Here is an 18,053-nt window from a genome sequence, read left to right as displayed (position 1 = left end):
CAGTTTTCCTGACTCCAGCCGTCCTGGAAATATAATTTTTCAGGGCCCTGACTACGTCCAGTAACTTGGAATCCTCCAAGTCCCTAGTAGCCGCAGGCACCACAATAGGTTGGTTCAAGTGAAAGACTGATACCACCTTCGGGAGAAAGTGAGGACGAGTCCTCAACTCTGCCCTATCCATATGGAAAGTCAGGTAAGGGCTTTTCCATGACAAAGCCGCCAATTCTGACACATGCCTGGCCGAAGCCAGAGCCAACACATGACCACTTTTCATGTGAGATATTTCAAATCCACGGTTTTAAGTGGCTCAAACCAATGTGATTCCAGGAACTCCAAAACCACATTGAGATCCCAAGGTGCAACTGGGGCACAAAAAAGGGGCTGAATATGCAGCACTCCCGTACATGTCTGAACTTCAGGCTGACATCCTTCCTGGCTTTGATCAGGATAAGAATGACTTCCTCCAGAATGCCTTTTTCACTCAGGATCCGGCGTTCAACCGCCATGCCGTCAACGCAGCCGCGGTAAGTCTTTTAACAGACAGGGCCCCTGCTGCAGCAGATCCTGTCTGAGTGGCAGAGGCCATGGGTCCTCTGAGATCATCTCTTGAAGTTCCTGGTACCAAGCCCTTCTTGGCCAATCCGGAACAATGAGTATAGTTCTTACTCCTCTTTTTCTTATTATCCTCAGTACCTTGGGTATGAGAGGGAGAGGAGGGAACACATAAACCGACTGGTACACCCATGGTGTCACTAGAGCGTCCACAGCGATCGCCTGAGGTTCTCTTGACCTGGCGCAATATCTTTTTTATTGAGGCGGGACGCCATCCTGTCCACCTGTGGTCTTTCCCAACGGTTTACCAGCATTTGGAAGACTTCTGGATGAAGTCCCTATTCTCCCGGGTGGAGTCTGCTGCGGAAGTCTGCTTCCCAGTTGTCCACTCCCGGAATGAACACTGCTGCCAGTGCTACCCCATGATTTTCCGCCCAACGGGGAATCCTTGTGGCTTCTGCCATTGCCCTCCTGCTTCTTGTGCCGCCCTGCCTGTTTACATGGGCGAGCACCGTGATGTTGTCTGATTGGATCAGTACGGCTGGTTTTGAAGCAGGGGCCTTGTTTGGGTTAGGGCCTTGTAAATGGCTCTTAGCTCCAGAAAATTTATGTGAAGTGAAATCTCCTGTTTTGACCACAGTCCTTGGAATTTCACTCCCTGTGTGACTGCACCCCAGCCCCGAAGGCTGGCATCCGTGGTCACCAGGACCCAGTCCTGTATTCTGAATCTGCGGCTCTCTAGTAGATGAGCCCTCTGCAGCCACCACCGCAGCGACACCCTGGTTCTTGCCGACCGGGTTATCCGCTGCTGTATCTGGAGATGGGACCCGGACCATTTGTCCAACAGGTCCCACTGGAAATTCCTTGCGTGGAACTTTCCTAATGGAATTGCTTCGTACGAAGCTACCATTTTTCCCAGGACTCGTGTGCATTGATGTACCGACACCTGTCCCGGTCTTAGGAGGTTTCTGACTAGAGATGACAACTCCTCGGCTTTTTCCATTGGAAGAAACACTTTTTTCTGGTCTGTTTCCAGAATCATTCCCAGGAACAGAAGACGTGTCGTCGGGACCAGCTGTGACTTTGGAATTGAGAATCCAGCCCTGCTGTTGCAGCACTTCCCGAGAAAGTGCTACCCCCTTACCAACTGTTCCTTGGAGCTCGCCTTTATCAGGAGATCGTCCAAGTACGGGATAATTAAACTCCCTTCTTGCGAAGGAGTATCATCATTTCGGTCATTACCCTGGTAAAGACCATCGGTGCCGTGGATAATCCAAACGGCAGCGTCTGGAACTGATAGTGACAGTCCTGTACCACAACCTTGAGGTACTCCTGGTGAGGAGGGCAAATGGGGACATGCAGGTAAGTATCCTTGATGTCCAGAGAGACCCTGTAATCCCCCTCATCCAGGTTCGCAATAATCGCCCTGAGCGATTCCATCTTGAACTCGAATCTTTTGTTATATGTGTTCAAGGATTTTAAATTTAAGATGGATCTCACCGAACCGTCCGGTTTCGGTACCACAAACATTGTGGAAAGGTAACCCTTTTCCTGTTGAAGGAGGGGTACCTTGATAATCACTTGCTGTGAATACCGTTTTTGGATAGCCACCAACACTGCCTCCCTGGCAGAGGGAGTTGCCGGTAAGGCAGATTTTAGGAAACGGCGGGGGGGGAGACGTCTCGAATTTCAGCCTGTACCCCTGAGACACTGTTTGAAGAACCCAGGGATCCACCTGTGAGAGAGCCCACTGTGCGCTGAATCTCTGAGAGGGGCCCCCACCATACCCGGGTCCGCCTGAGCAGCCCCAGCGTCATGCTGTGGACTTACCGGACGCAGGGGAGGACTTCTGCTCTTGGGAACTAGCTGTGTGCTGCAGCTTTTTCCCTCTACCTTTTCCTCTTGGCAGAAAAGATGAGCCTCTAGTCCTCTACTTTTCTGGGGCCGAAGGGACTGTACCTGATACTATAGTGCTTACTTTTGCTGTGGGGTAGCTTGTGGCAAAAGTATTGATTTCCCTGCCGTAGCTGTGGAAACGAGGTCTGAAAAACCATCCCCAAACAGTTCCACCCCCTATAGGGCAAACTGCCATGTGCCGTTTTGAATCGGCATCGCCCGACCATTGCCGAGTCCATAACCCCCATCTGGCGGCAATGGTTTTACATATCGCTTATTAGTGATGCCAGTCGGCAAATATCCCTCTGTGCATCACGCATGTATAAGACAGCGTCTTTTATATGCTCTATTTTCAGCAAAATATTGTCCCTATCTATAGTATAAATATTATCCGACAGGGAATCTGACCACGCAGCTGCCGCACTGCACATCCATGCCGAGGCAATAGCAGGTCTCAATATAATGCCCGTGTGTGTGTATATAGCTTTAAGGGTAGTTTTCTGCTTTTTATCAGCAGGTACTTCAGGGCGGCCGTATCCGGAGACGGTAGTGCCACCTTTTTTAATAAGCGTGTAACCGCTTTATCTACCCTAGGGGGTATTTCCCAACGTGACCTATCCTCTGGCGGAAAAGGGTACGCTGCTTAGAAATTATCAATTTCTTATCGGGGGAAGTCCACGCTTCCTCACACACCTCATATCAATTCCTCAGATGCAGGAAAACCACTGGTAGTTTTCTGTCACCAAACATAATACCCTTTTTTGTGGTACCTGGGGTATTATCAGAAATGTGTAATAAATTTTTCATTGCCTCAATCATGTAACGGGTGGCCCTATTGGAAGGTACACTAGTCTCATCGTCGTCGACACTGGAGTCGGTATCCGTGTCAACATTTGTGTCTGCCATCTGAGGTAGCGGGCGTTTTAGAGCCCCTGATGACATTTGAGACGCTTGGACAGGCACAAGCTGAGCAGCCGGCTGTCCTATGTCGTCAAACCTTTTATGTAAGGAGTTGACACTGTCACGTAATTCCTTCCATAAGTCCATCCACACCGGTGTCGACCCCGCAAGGGGGTGACATCACATTCACAGGCATTTGCTCCGCCTCCACATCATTATTCTCATCATACATGTCGACACAGCAGGACCGACACACAGCACACACACAGGGAATGCTCTGACAGAGGACAGGACCCCACAAAGCCCTTTGGGGAGACAGAGGGAGAGTATGCCAGCACACACCAGAGCGCTATATACCACAGGGATATCACTATACAGAGTGTTTTTCCCTTATAGCTGCATAATATATTTATACTGCGCCTAATTTGTGCCCCCCCTCTCTTTTTAACCCTTTTCTGTAGTGCAGGACTGCAGGGGAGAGCCAGGGAGCGATCCTTCCAGCGGGGCTGTGAGGGAAAATGGCGCCAGTGTGCTGAGATGGCTCCGCCCCTTTTTCGGCGGGCTTTCTCCCGCTATTGTAAAAGTTCTGGCAGGGGTTAATAAACACCTATATAGCCCCTGGGGCTATATATGGTGTCAGTTCGCCAGCCAAGGTGTTAATATTGCTGCTCAGGGCGCCCCCCCCCCCAGCGCCCTGCACCCATCAGTGACCGCAGTGTGTGGTGTGCATGAGGAGCAATGGCGCACAGCTGCAGTGCTGTGCGCTACCTTGGAGAAGACAGAAGTCTTCAGCCGCCGATTTTCCGGACCACCTTCTTGCTTCTGGCTCTGTAAGGGGGACGGCGGCGCGGCTCCGGGAACGGACGACGAGTCGGGTCCTGTGTTCGATCCCTCTGGAGCTAATGGTGTCCAGTAGCCTAAGAAGCCCAAGCTACCACCACTTAGGTAGGTTCGCTTCTTCTCCCCTTAGTCCCTCGGTGCAGTGAGCCTGTTGCCAGCAGGTCTCACTGAAAATAAAAAACCTAACATATACTTTCTTCCTAGGAGCTCAGGAGAGCCCCTAGTGTGCATCCAGCTCAGCCGGGCACAGAAATCTAACTGAGGCTTGGAGGAGGGTCATAGGGGGTGGAGCCAGTGCACACCAGATAGTCCTAAATCTTTCTTTAGATGTGCCCAGTCTCCTGCGGAGCCGTCTATTCCCTATGGTCCTTACGGAGTTCCCAGCATCCACTAGGACGTCAGAGAAATAAGGATAAGGAAGTTTAATTGTGTGTTAATTAACAAATTGCTTGCTATTAAATGAAGCATATGTTCATACCTCCCAACATGACCCTCTCCAGGAGGGACATAATACTCTGCTACTGGACTTTTCTCTTAATTTATGATTGCCAGCACCTGTGTTGAACAGGTTCATGGATAAGAAAGGTGTTTCACCACAGGTGATGGAAATCACAAGTTAAGAGGGAAGTCCAGAAGCAGAGCATTCTGTCCCTCCTGGAGAGGGTTGTGTTGGGTATGTTGTATTTAATATTTCCCTTTATTTTTATTTATTTTTATTTTATAATTTGTTATTAAACATAGTTTAATACAAGTGAACATATGTGTATAAATATATATGCACAAGAGCTAATACAGAATATATGGCCTCCCTTATAATATTAACAAACTCAGTAAGTAGACTACAGTATCACATCAAAGACAAAAGACGAGGCTGAAGTTAGCTTCTTATTCGGCCAGCTTCTTATTCACTTCTTATTCGGCTCCAGCTTCTTATTCACTTCTTATTCGGCTCCAGCTTCTTATTCAGAAATTATTATATTAAAATAAATTAAATAAGGATAGATCACTAAGTTAACATTGCATAAACTTCAAATAGTGTCCCTTACACCAATTTACATGACATTTTGCATTAAACAAAAATGATTTGGGCATGAAAATGGTGGTAAAGCAGGCACATACACCAGATTTCATCATTTTGAATAAGAAGCTGTAGCTGTGCAAGGGTTAAACAGCGTTGGTCAACAGATTTGACACTTGAAACTTACACAGGGTGGTCACTTACATATCACCCACTTGCAGTTTGTCTTGACCAACAAGCATTTGGGCATGAAAATGGTGGCAAGGCGGGCACAGACACCAGATTTCATCATTTTGAATAAGAAGCTGTAGCTGTGCAAGGGTTAAACAGCATTGGTCAACAGATTTGACACTTGAAACTCACACAGGGTGGTCACTTACATATCACCCACTTGCAGTTTGTCTTGACCAACAAGCATTTGGGCATGAAAATGGTGGTAAAGCGGGCACAGACACCAGATTTCATCATTTTGAATAAGAAGCTGTAGCTGTGCAAGGGTTAAATAGCGTTGGTCAACAGATTTGACACTTGAAACTCACACAGGGTGGTCACTTACATATCACCCACTTGCAATTTGCCTTGACCAACAAGCATTTGGGCATGAAAATGGTGGCAAGGCGGGCACAGACACCAGATTTCATCATTTTGAATAAGAAGCTGTAGCTGTGCAAGGGTTAAACAGCATTGGTCAACAGATTTGACACTTGAAACTTACACAGGGTGGTCACTTACATATCACCCACTTGCAGTTTGTCTTGACCAACAAGAATTTGGGCATGAAAATGGTGGTAAAGCGGGCACAGACACCAGATTTCATCATTTTGAATAAGAAGCTGTAGCTGTGCAAGGGTTAAACAGCGTTGGTCAAAAGATTTAATACTTGAAACTCACACAGGGTGGTCACTTACATATCACCCACTTGCAGTTTGTCTTGACCAACAAGCATTTGGGCATGAAAATGGTGGTAAAGCGGGCACAGACACCAGTTTTCATAATTTTGAATAAGAAGCTGTAGCTGTGCAAGGGTTAAACAGCATTGGTCAACAGATTTGACACTTGAAACTTACACAGGGTGGTCACTTACATATCACCCACTTGCAATTTGCCTTGACCAACAAGCATTTGGGCATGAAAATGGTGGTAAAGCGGGCACAGACACCAGATTTCATCATTTTGAATAAGAAGCTGTAGCTGTGCAAGGGTTAAACAGCGTTGGTCAAATTATTTAATACTTGAAACTCACACAGGGTGGTCACTTACATATCACCCACTTGCAATTTGCCTTGACCAACAAGCATTTGGGCATGAAAATGGTGGTAAAGCGGGCACAGACACCAGATTTCATCATTTTGAATAAGAAGCTGTAGCTGTGCAAGGGTTAAACAGCGTTGGTCAACAGATTTGACACTTGAAACTTACACAGGGTGGTCACTTACATATCACCCACTTGCAGTTTGTCTTGACCAACAAGCATTTGGGCATGAAAATGGTGGTAAAGCGGGCACAGACACCAGATTTCATCATTTTGAATAAGAAGCTGTAGCTGTGCAAGGGTTAAACAGCATTGGTCAACAGATTTGACACTTGAAACTTACACAGGGTGGTCACTTACATATCACCCACTTGCAATTTGCCTTGACCAACAAGCATTTGGGCATGAAAATGGTGGTAAAGCGGGCACAGACACCAGATTTCATCATTTTGAATAAGAAGCTGTAGCTGTGCAAGGGTTAAACAGCGTTGGTCAACAGATTTGACACTTGAAACTTACACAGGGTGGTCACTTACATATCACCCACTTGCAGTTTGTCTTGACCAACAAGCATTTGGGCATGAAAATGGTGGTAAAGCGGGCACAGACACCAGATTTCATCATTTTGAATAAGAAGCTGTAGCTGTGCAAGGGTTAAACAGCATTGGTCAACATATTTGACACTTGAAACTCACACAGGGTGGTCACTTACATATCACCCACTTGCAGTTTGTCTTGACCAACAAGCATTTGGGCATGAAAATGGTGGTAAAGCGGGCACAGACACCAGATTTCATCATTTTGAATAAGAAGCTGTAGCTGTGCAAGGGTTAAACAGCGTTGGTCAACAGATTTGACACTTGAAACTTACACAGGGTGGTCACTTACATATCACCCACTTGCAGTTTGTCTTGACCAACAAGCATTTGGGCATGAAAATGGTGGCAAGGCGGGCACAGACACCAGATTTCATCATTTTGAATAAGAAGCTGTAGCTGTGCAAGGGTTAAACAGCATTGGTCAACAGATTTGACACTTGAAACTCACACAGGGTGGTCACTTACATATCACCCACTTGCAGTTTGTCTTGACCAACAAGGATTTGGGCATGAAAATGGTGGTAAAGCGGGCACAGACACCAGATTTCATCATTTTGAATAAGAAGCTGTAGCTGTGCAAGGGTTAAACAGCGTTGGTCAACAGATTTGACACTTGAAACTCACACAGGGTGGTCACTTACATATCACCCACTTGCAATTTGCCTTGACCAACAAGCATTTGGGCATGAAAATGGTGGCAAGGCGGGCACAGACACCAGATTTCATCATTTTGAATAAGAAGCTGTAGCTGTGCAAGGGTTAAACAGCATTGGTCAACAGATTTGACACTTGAAACTCACACAGGGTGGTCACTTACATATCACCCACTTGCAGTTTGTCTTGACCAACAAGCATTTGGGCATGAAAATGGTGGTAAAGCGGGCACAGACACCAGATTTCATCATTTTGAATAAGAAGCTGTAGCTGTGCAAGGGTTAAACAGCGTTGGTCAACAGATTTGACACTTGAAACTCACACAGGGTGGTCACTTACATATCACCCACTTGCAATTTGCCTTGACCAACAAGCATTTGGGCATGAAAATGGTGGCAAGGCGGGCACAGACACCAGATTTCATCATTTTGAATAAGAAGCTGTAGCTGTGCAAGGGTTAAACAGCATTGGTCAACAGATTTGACACTTGAAACTTACACAGGGTGGTCACTTACATATCACCCACTTGCAGTTTGTCTTGACCAACAAGCATTTGGGCATGAAAATGGTGGTAAAGCGGGCACAGACACCAGATTTCATCATTTTGAATAAGAAGCTGTAGCTGTGCAAGGGTTAAACAGCGTTGGTCAAAAGATTTAATACTTGAAACTCACACAGGGTGGTCACTTACATATCACCCACTTGCAGTTTGTCTTGACCAACAAGCATTTGGGCATGAAAATGGTGGTAAAGCGGGCACAGACACCAGATTTCATAATTTTGAATAAGAAGCTGTAGCTGTGCAAGGGTTAAACAGCGTTGGTCAAATGATTTAATACTTGAAACTCACACAGGGTGGTCACTTACATATCACCCACTTGCAATTTGCCTTGACCAACAAGCATTTGGGCATGAAAATGGTGGTAAAGCGGGCACAGACACCAGATTTCATCATTTTGAATAAGAAGCTGTAGCTGTGCAAGGGTTAAACAGCGTTGGTCAACAGATTTGACACTTGAAACTTACACAGGGTGGTCACTTACATATCACCCACTTGCAGTTTGTCTTGACCAACAAGCATTTGGGCATGAAAATGGCGGTAAAGCGGGCACAGACACCAGATTTCATAATTTTGAATAAGAAGCTGTAGCTGTGCAAGGGTTAAACAGCGTTGGTCAACAGATTTGACACTTGAAACTTACACAGGGTGGTCACTTACATATCACCCACTTGCAATTTGCCTTGACCAACAAGCATTTGGGCATGAAAATGGTGGTAAAGCGGGCACAGACACCAGATTTCATCATTTTGAATAAGAAGCTGTAGTTGTGCTAGGGTTAAACAGCGTTGGTCAACAGATTTGACACTTGAAACTTACACAGGATGGTCACTGACATATCACCCACTTGCAGTTTGTCTTGACCAACAGGCATTTGGGCATGAAAATGGTGGTAAAGCGGGCACAGATACCAGATTTCATCATTTTGAACAAGAAGCTGTAGCTGTGCAAGGGTTAAACAGCGTTGGTCAAAACATTTGACACTTGAAACTCACACAGGGTGGTTACTTACATATCACCCACTTGCAAGTTGCCTTGACCAACAAGCATTTGTGCATGAAAATGGTGGTAAAGCGGGCCCAGACACCAGATTTTATCATTTTGAATAAGAAGCTGTAGCTGTGCAAGGGTTAAACAGCGTTGGTCAAAAGATTTGACACTTGAACCTCACACAGGGTGGTCACTTACATATCACCCACTTGCAAGTTGCCTTGACCAACAAGCATTTGGGCATGAAAATGGTGGCAAGGCGGGCACAGACACCAGATTTAATCATTTTGAATAAGAAGCTGTAGCTGTGCAAGGGTTAAACAGCGTTGGTCAAAAGATTTGACACTTGAAACTCACACAGGGTGGTAACTTACATATCACCCACTTGCAATTTGGCTTGACCAACAAGCATTTGGGCATGAAAATGGTGGCAAGGCTGGCACAGACACCAGATTTCATCATTTTGAATAAGAAGCTGTAGCTGTGCAAGGGTTAAACAGCGTTGGTCAAGACATTTGACACTTGAAACTTACACAGGGTGGTCACTTACATATCACCCACTTGCAGTTTGTCTTGACCAACAAGCATTTGGGCATGAAAATGGTGGTAAAGTGGGCACAGACACCAGATTTCATCATTTTGAATAAGAAGCTGTAGCTGTGCAAGGGTTAAACAGCGTTGGTCAAAAGATTTGACACTTGAAACTCACACAGGGTGGTCACTTACATATCACCCACTTGCAGTTTGTCTTGACCAACAAGCATTTGGGCATGAAAATGGTGGTAAAGCGGGCACAGACACCAGATTTAATCATTTTGAATAAGAAGCTGTAGCTGTGCAAGGGTTAAACAGCATTGGTCAAAAGATTTGACACTTGAAACTCACACAGGGTGGTCACTTACATATCACCCACTTGCAGTTTGTCTTGACCAACAAGCATTTGGGCATGAAAATGGTGGTAAAGCGGGCACAGACACCAGATTTCATCATTTTGAATAAGAAGCTGTAGCTGTGCAAGGGTTAAACAGCATTGGTCAACAGATTTGACACTTGAAACTTACACAGAGTGGTCACTTACATATCACCCACTTGCAGTTTGTCTTGACCAACAAGCATTTGGGCATGAAAATGGTGGTAAAGCGGGCACAGACACCAGATTTCATCATTTTGAATAAGAAGCTGTAGCTCTGCAAGGGTTAAACAGCGTTGGTCAACAGATTTGACACTTGAAACTTACACAGGGTGGTCACTTACATATCACCCACTTGCAGTTTGTCTTGACCAACAAGCATTTGGGCATGAAAATGGTGGCAAGGCGGGCACAGACACCAGATTTCATCATTTTGAATAAGAAGCTGTAGTTGTGCAAGGGTTAAACAGCATTGGTCAACAGATTTGACACTTGAAACTTACACAGGGTGGTCACTTACATATCACCCACTTGCAGTTTGTCTTGACCAACAAGCATTTGGGCATGAAAATGGTGGCAAGGCGGGCACAGACACCAGATTTCATCATTTTGAATAAGAAGCTGTAGCTGTGCAAGGGTTAAACAGCATTGGTCAACAGATTTGACACTTGAAACTTACACAGGGTGGTCACTTACATATCACCCACTTGCAGTTTGTCTTGACCAACAAGCATTTGGGCATGAAAATGGTGGTAAAGCGGGCACAGACACCAGATTTCATCATTTTGAATAAGAAGCTGTAGCTGTGCAAGGGTTAAACAGCGTTGGTCAAAAGTTTTAGTACTTGAAACTCACACAGGGTGGTCACTTACATATCACCCACTTGCAGTTTGTCTTGACCAACAAGCATTTGGGCATGAAAATGGTGGTAAAGCGGGCACAGACACCAGATTTCATAATTTTGAATAAGAAGCTGTAGCTGTGCAAGGGTTAAACAGCGTTGGTCAACAGATTTGACACTTGAAACTTACACAGGGTGGTCACTTACATATCACCCACTTGCAATTTGCCTTGACCAACAAGCATTTGGGCATGAAAATGGTGGTAAAGCGGGCACAGACACCAGATTTCATAATTTTGAATAAGAAGCTGTAGCTGTGCAAGGGTTAAACAGCGTTGGTCAAATGATTTAATACTTGAATCTCACACAGGGTGGTCACTTACATATCACCCACTTGCAATTTGCCTTGACCAACAAGCATTTGGGCATGAAAATGGTGGTAAAGCGGGCACAGACACCAGATTTCATCATTTTGAATAAGAAGCTGTAGCTGTGCAAGGGTTAAACAGCGTTGGTCAACAGATTTGACACTTGAAACTTACACAGGGTGGTCACTTACATATCACCCACTTGCAGTTTGTCTTGACCAACAAGCATTTGGGCATGAAAATGGTGGTAAAGCGGGCACAGACACCAGATTTCATCATTTTGAATAAGAAGCTGTAGCTGTGCAAGGGTTAAACAGCGTTGGTCAACAGATTTGACACTTGAAACTTACACAGGGTGGTCACTTACATATCACCCACTTGCAGTTTGTCTTGACCAACAAGCATTTGGGCATGAAAATGGTGGTAAAGCGGGCACAGACATCAGATTTCATCATTTTTAATAAGAAGCTGTAGCTGTGCAAGGATTAAACAGCGTTGGTCAAAGATTTGACACTTGAAACTCACACAGGGTGGTCACTTACATATCACCCACTTGCAGTTTGTCTTGACCAACAAGCATTTGGGCATGAAAATGGTGGTAAAGCGGGCACATACACCAGATTTCATAATTTTGAATAAGAAGCTGTAGTTCTGCATAGTGATGAGCGGGTTCGGTTCCTCGGAATCCGTAGCCCCCCGAACTTCACCCATTTTACACGGTTCCGAGGCAAACTCGGATCCTCCCGCCTTGCTCGGTTAACCCGAGCTTGCCCGAATGTCATCATCCCGCTGTCGGATTCTCGCGAGATTCGTATTCTATATAAGGAGCCGCGCGTCGCCGCCATTTTCACTCGTGCATTGGAGATGAAAGGGAGAGGACGTGGCTGGCGTTCTCTCAGTTTGTTCAGTGTGCTGCAAATATCTGTGCTCAGTGAGCTGCAAATATCTGTGCTCAGTGTGCTGCAAATATCTGTGCTCAGTGTGCTGCAAATATCTACGTTCTCTGCCTGAAAAACGCTCCATATCTGTGCTCAGGGTGCTTTATTGTGGGGACTGGGGACCACCAGTATTTTATAGGAGGAGGACAGTGCAGAGTTTTGCTGACCAGTGACCACCAGTATTATACGTTCTCTGCCTGAAAAACGCTCCATATCTATGCTCAGTGTGCTGCAAATATCTGTGCTCAGTGTGCTTTATTGTGGGGACTGGGGACCACCAGTATTATATAGGAGGAGGACAGTGCAGAGTTTTGCTGACCAGTGACCACCAGTATTATACGTTCTCTGCCTGAAAAACGCTCCATATCTGTGCAGCATTGTAGTATATAGGAGTACAGTGCATAATTTTGCTGACCACCAGTATATAATAGCAGTACGGTACAGTAGGCCACTGCTCTACCTACCTCTGTGTCGTCAAGTATACTATCCATCCATACCTGTGGTGCATTTAATTTTTTGTGCGCAGTATATATATAGTAGTAGGACAGTGCATCATTTTGCTGACCACCAGTATATAATATATAGCAGTACGGTACAGTAGGCCACTGCTCTACCTACCTCTGTGTCGTCAAGTATACTAGCCATCCATACCTGTGGTGCATTTAAGTTTTTGTGCGCAGTATATATATAGTAGTAGGACAGTGCATAATTTTGCTGACCACCAGTATATAATATATAGCAGTATGGTACAGTAGGCCACTGCTCTACCTACCTCTGTGTCGTCAAGTATACTATCCATCCATACCTGTGGTGCATTTAAGTTTTTGTGCGCAGTATATATAGTAGTAGGCCATTGCTATTGATATATTACTGGCATATAATTCCACACATTAAAAAATGGAGAACAAAAATGTGGAGGTTAAAATAGGGAAAGATCAAGATCCACTTCCACCTCGTCATGGCCGAGACGATGAAATGCCATCAACGTCGTCTGCCAAGGCCGATGCCCAATGTCATAGTAGAGAGGATGTAAAATCCAAAAAACAAAAGTTCAGTAAAATGACCCAAAAATCAAAATTAAAAGCGTCTGATGAGAAGCGTAAACTTGCCAATATGCCATTTACGACACGGAGTGGCAAGGAACGGCTGAGGCCCTGGCCTATGTTCATGTCTAGTGGTTCAGATTCACATGAGGATGGAAGCACTCATCCTCTCGCTAGAAAACTGCAGTGCCACTTCTAGATGGGCCAGGTGTTTGTGTCGGTCACTTGTGTCGCTTAGCTTAGTCACACAGCGACCTTGGTGCGCCTCTTTTTTTCTTTGCATCATGTGCTGTTTGGGGACTATTTTTTTGAAGTGCCATCCTGTCTGACACATCAGTGCCACTCCTAGATGGGCCAGGTGTTTGTGTCGGCCACTTGGGTCGCTTATCTTAGTCACACAGCTACCTCATTGTGCCTCTTTTTTTCTTTGCATCATGTGCTGTTTGGGGACTATTTTTTGAAGTGCCATCCTGTCTGACACTGCAGTGCCACTCCTAGATGGGCCAGGTGTTTGTGTCGGCCGCTTGTTTCGCTTAGCTTAGTTACACAGCTACCTTATTGCGCCTCTTTTTTTCTTTGCATCATGTGCTGTTTGGGGACTATTTTTTTTAAGTGCCATCCTGTCTGACACTTCAGTGCCACTCCTAGATGGGCCAGGTGTTTGTGTCGGCCACTTGGGTCGCTTAGCTTAGTCATCCAGCGACCTCGGTGCAAATTTTAGGACTAAAAATAATATTGTGAGGTGTTCCGAATAGACTGGAAATGAGTGGAAATTATAGTTATTGAGGTTAATAATACTATGGGATCAAAATTACCCCCACATTTTTTTGATTTAAGCTGTTTTTGAGGGTTTTTTTTGTAAAAAAAACCCCGAATCCAAAACACACCCAAATCCGACAAAAAATTTTCAGGGAGGTTTTGCCAAAACGCGTCCGAATCCAAAACACGGCCGCGGAACCGAATCCAAAGCCAAAACACAAAACCCGAAAAATGTCCGGTGCACATCACTATGCACAACTACAGCTTCTTGATGAAATCTGGTGTCTGTGCCTGCTTTACCACCATTTTCATGCCCAAATGCTTGTTGGTCAAGGAAAATTGCAGGTGGGTGATATGTAAGTGACCACCCTGTGTGGGTTTCAAGTGTCAAATCTTTTGACCAACGCTGTTTAACCCTTGCACAACTACAGCTTCTTATTCAAAATTATGAAATCTGGTGTCTGTGCCCGCTTTACCACCATTTTCATGCCCAAATGCTTGTTGGTCAAGGCAAATTGCATGTGGGTGATATGTAAGTGACCACCCTGTGTAAGTTTCAAGTGTCAAATCTTTTGTCCAACGCTGTTTAACCCTTGCACATCTACAGCTTCTTATTCAAAATGATGAAATCTGGTGTCTGTGCCCGCTTTACCACTATTTTCATGCCCAAATGCTTGTTGGTCAAGGCAAATTGCAAGTGGGTGATATGTAAGTGACCACCCTGTGTGAGTTTCAAGTGTCAAATCTGTTGACCAACGCTGTTTAACCCTTGCACAGCTACAGCTTCTTATTTAAAATGATGAAATCTGGTGTCTGTGCCCGCCTTGCCACCATTTTCATGCCCAAATGCTTGTTGGTCAAGGCAAATTGCAAGTGGGTGATATGTAAGTGACCACCCTGTGTAAGTTTCAAGTGTCAAATCTTTTGACCAACGCTGTTTAACCCTTGCACAGCTATAGCTTCTTATTCAAAATGATGAAATCTGGTGTCTGTGCCCGCTTTACCACCATTTTCATGCCCAAATGCTTGTTAGTCAAGGCAATTTGCAAGTGGGTGATATGTAAGTGACCACCCTGTGTGAGTTTCAAGGGTCAAATCTTTTGTCCAATGCTGTTTAACCCTTGCGCATCTACAGCTTCTTATTCAAAATGATGAAATCTGGTGTCTGTGCCCGCTTTACCACCATTTTCATGCCCAAATGCTTGTTGGTCAAGGCAAATTGCAAGTGGGTGATATGTAAGTGACCACCCTGTGTAAGTTTCAAGTGTCAAATCTGTTGACCAACGCTGTTTAACCCTTGCACAGCTACAGCTTCTTATTCAAAATGATGAAATCTGGTGTCTGTGCCCGCTTTACCACCATTTTCATGCCCAAATGCTTGTTGGTCAAGGCAAATTGCAAGTGGGTGATATGTAAGTGACCACCCTGTGTAAGTTTCAAGTGTCAAATCTGTTGACCAACGCTGTTTAACCCTTGCACAGCTACAGCTTCTTTTTCAAAATTATGAAATCTGGTGTCTGTGCCCGCTTTACCACCATTTTCATGCCCAAATGCTTGTTGGTCAAGACAAACTGCAAGTGGGTGATATGTAAGTGACCACCCTGTGTGAGTTTCAAGTATTAAATCTTTTGACCAACGCTGTTTAACCCTTGCACAGCTACAGCTTCTTATTCAAAATGCTGAAATCTGGTGTCTGTGCCCGCTTTACCACCATTTTCATGCCCAAATGCTTGTTGGTCAAGACAAACTGCAAGTGGGTGATATGTAAGTGACCACCCTGTGTAAGTTTCAAGTGTCAAATCTGTTGACCAATGCTGTTTAACCCTTGCACAGCTACAGCTTCTTATTCAAAATGATGAAATCTGGTGTCTGTGCCCGCCTTGCCACCATTTTCATGCCCAAATGCTTGTTGGTCAAAGCAAATTGCAAGTGGGTGATATGTAAGTGACCACCCTGTGTGAGTTTCAAGTGTCAAATCTGTTGACCAACGCTGTTTAACCCTTGCACAGCTACAGCTTCTTATTCAAAATGATGAAATCTGGTGTCTGTGCCCGCTTTACCAACATTTTCATGCCCAAATGCTTGTTGGTCAAGACAAATTGCAAGTGGGTGATATGTAAGTGACCACCCTGTGTGAGTTTCAAGTGTCAAATCTGTTGACCAATGCTGTTTAACCCTTGCACAGCTACAGCTTCTTATTCAAAATGATGAAATCTGGTGTCTGTGCCCGCCTTGCCACCATTTTCATGCCCAAATGCTTGTTGGTCAAGGCAAATTGCAAGTGGGTGATATGTAAGTGACCACCCTGTGTGAGTTTCAAGTGTCAAATCTGTTGACCAATGCTGTTTAACCCTTGCACAGCTACAGCTTCTTATTCAAAATGATGAAATCTGGTGTCTGTGCCCGCCTTGCCACCATTTTCATGCCCAAATGCTTGTTGGTCAAGGCAAATTGCAAGTGGGTGATATGTAAGTGACCACCCTGTGTGAGTTTTAAGTGTCAAATCTTTTGACCAACGCTGTTTAACCCTTGCACAGCTACAGCTTCTTATTCAAAATGATGAAATCTGGTGTCTGTGCCCGCTTTACCACCATTTTCATGCCCAAATGCTTGTTGGTCAAGACAAACTGCAAGTGGGTGATATGTAAGTGACCACCCTGTGTGAGTTTCAAGTATCAAATCTTTTGACCAACGCTGTTTAACCCTTGCACAGCTACAGCTTCTTATTCAAAATGATGAAATCTGGTGTCTGTGCCCGCTTTACCACCATTTTCATGCCCAAATGCTTGTTGGTCAAGACAAACTGCAAGTGAGTGATATGTAAGTGACCACCCTGTGTGAGTTTCAAGTGTCAAATCTGTTGACCAATGCTGTTTAACCCTTGCACAACTACAGCTTCTTATTCAAAATGATGAAATCTGGTGTCTGTGCCCGCTTTACCACCATTTTCATGCCCAAATGCTTGTTGGTCAAGGCAAATTGCAAGTGGGTGATATGTAAGTGACCACCCTGTGTGAGTTTCAAGTATCAAATCTTTTGACCAACGCTGTTTAACCCTTGCACAGCTACAGCTTCTTATTCAAAATGATGAAATCTGGTGTCTGTGCCCGCTTTACCACCATTTTCATGCCCAAATGCTTGTTGGTCAAGGCAAATTGCAAGTGGGTGATATGTAAGTGACGACCCTGTGTAAGTTTCAAGTGTCAAATGTTTTGACCAACGCTGTTTAACCCTTGCACAGCTACAGCTTCTTATTCAAAATTATGAAATCTGGTGTCCGTGCCCGCTTTACCACCATTTTCATGCCCAAATGCTTGTTGGTCAAGACAAACTGCAAGTGGGTGATATGTAAGTGACCCCCTGTGTGAGTTTCAAGTATTAAATCTTTTGACCAACGCTGTTTAACCCTTGCACAGCTACAGCTTCTTATTCAAAATGATGAAATCTGGTGTCTGTGCCCACTTTACCACCATTTTCATGCCCAAATGCTTGTTGGTCAAGGCAAACTGCAAGTGGGTGATATGTAAGTGACCACCCTGTGTGAGTTTCAAGTGTCAAATCTGTTGACCAATGCTGTTTAACCCTTGCACAGCTACAGCTTCTTATTCAAAATGATGAAATCTGGTGTCTGTGCCCGCCTTGCCACCATTTTCATGCCCAAATGCTTGTTGGTCAAGACAAACTGCAGGTGGGTGATATGTAAGTGACCACCCTGTGTAAGTTTCAAGTGTCAAATGTTTTGACCAACGCTGTTTAACCCTTGCACAGCTACAGCTTCTTATTCAAAATTATGAAATCTGGTGTCTGTGCCTGCTTTACCACCATTTTCATGCCTAAATCATTTTTGTTTAATGCAAAATGTCATGTAAATTGGTGTAAGGGACACTATTTGAAGTTTATGCAATGTTAACTTAGTGATCTATCCTTATTTAAT

This window comes from Pseudophryne corroboree, chromosome 10, assembly GCF_028390025.1.
Source record: "Pseudophryne corroboree isolate aPseCor3 chromosome 10, aPseCor3.hap2, whole genome shotgun sequence".
NCBI classification, from domain to species: Eukaryota; Metazoa; Chordata; class Amphibia; order Anura; family Myobatrachidae; genus Pseudophryne; species Pseudophryne corroboree.
This window is presented reverse-complemented; position numbering follows the sequence as displayed.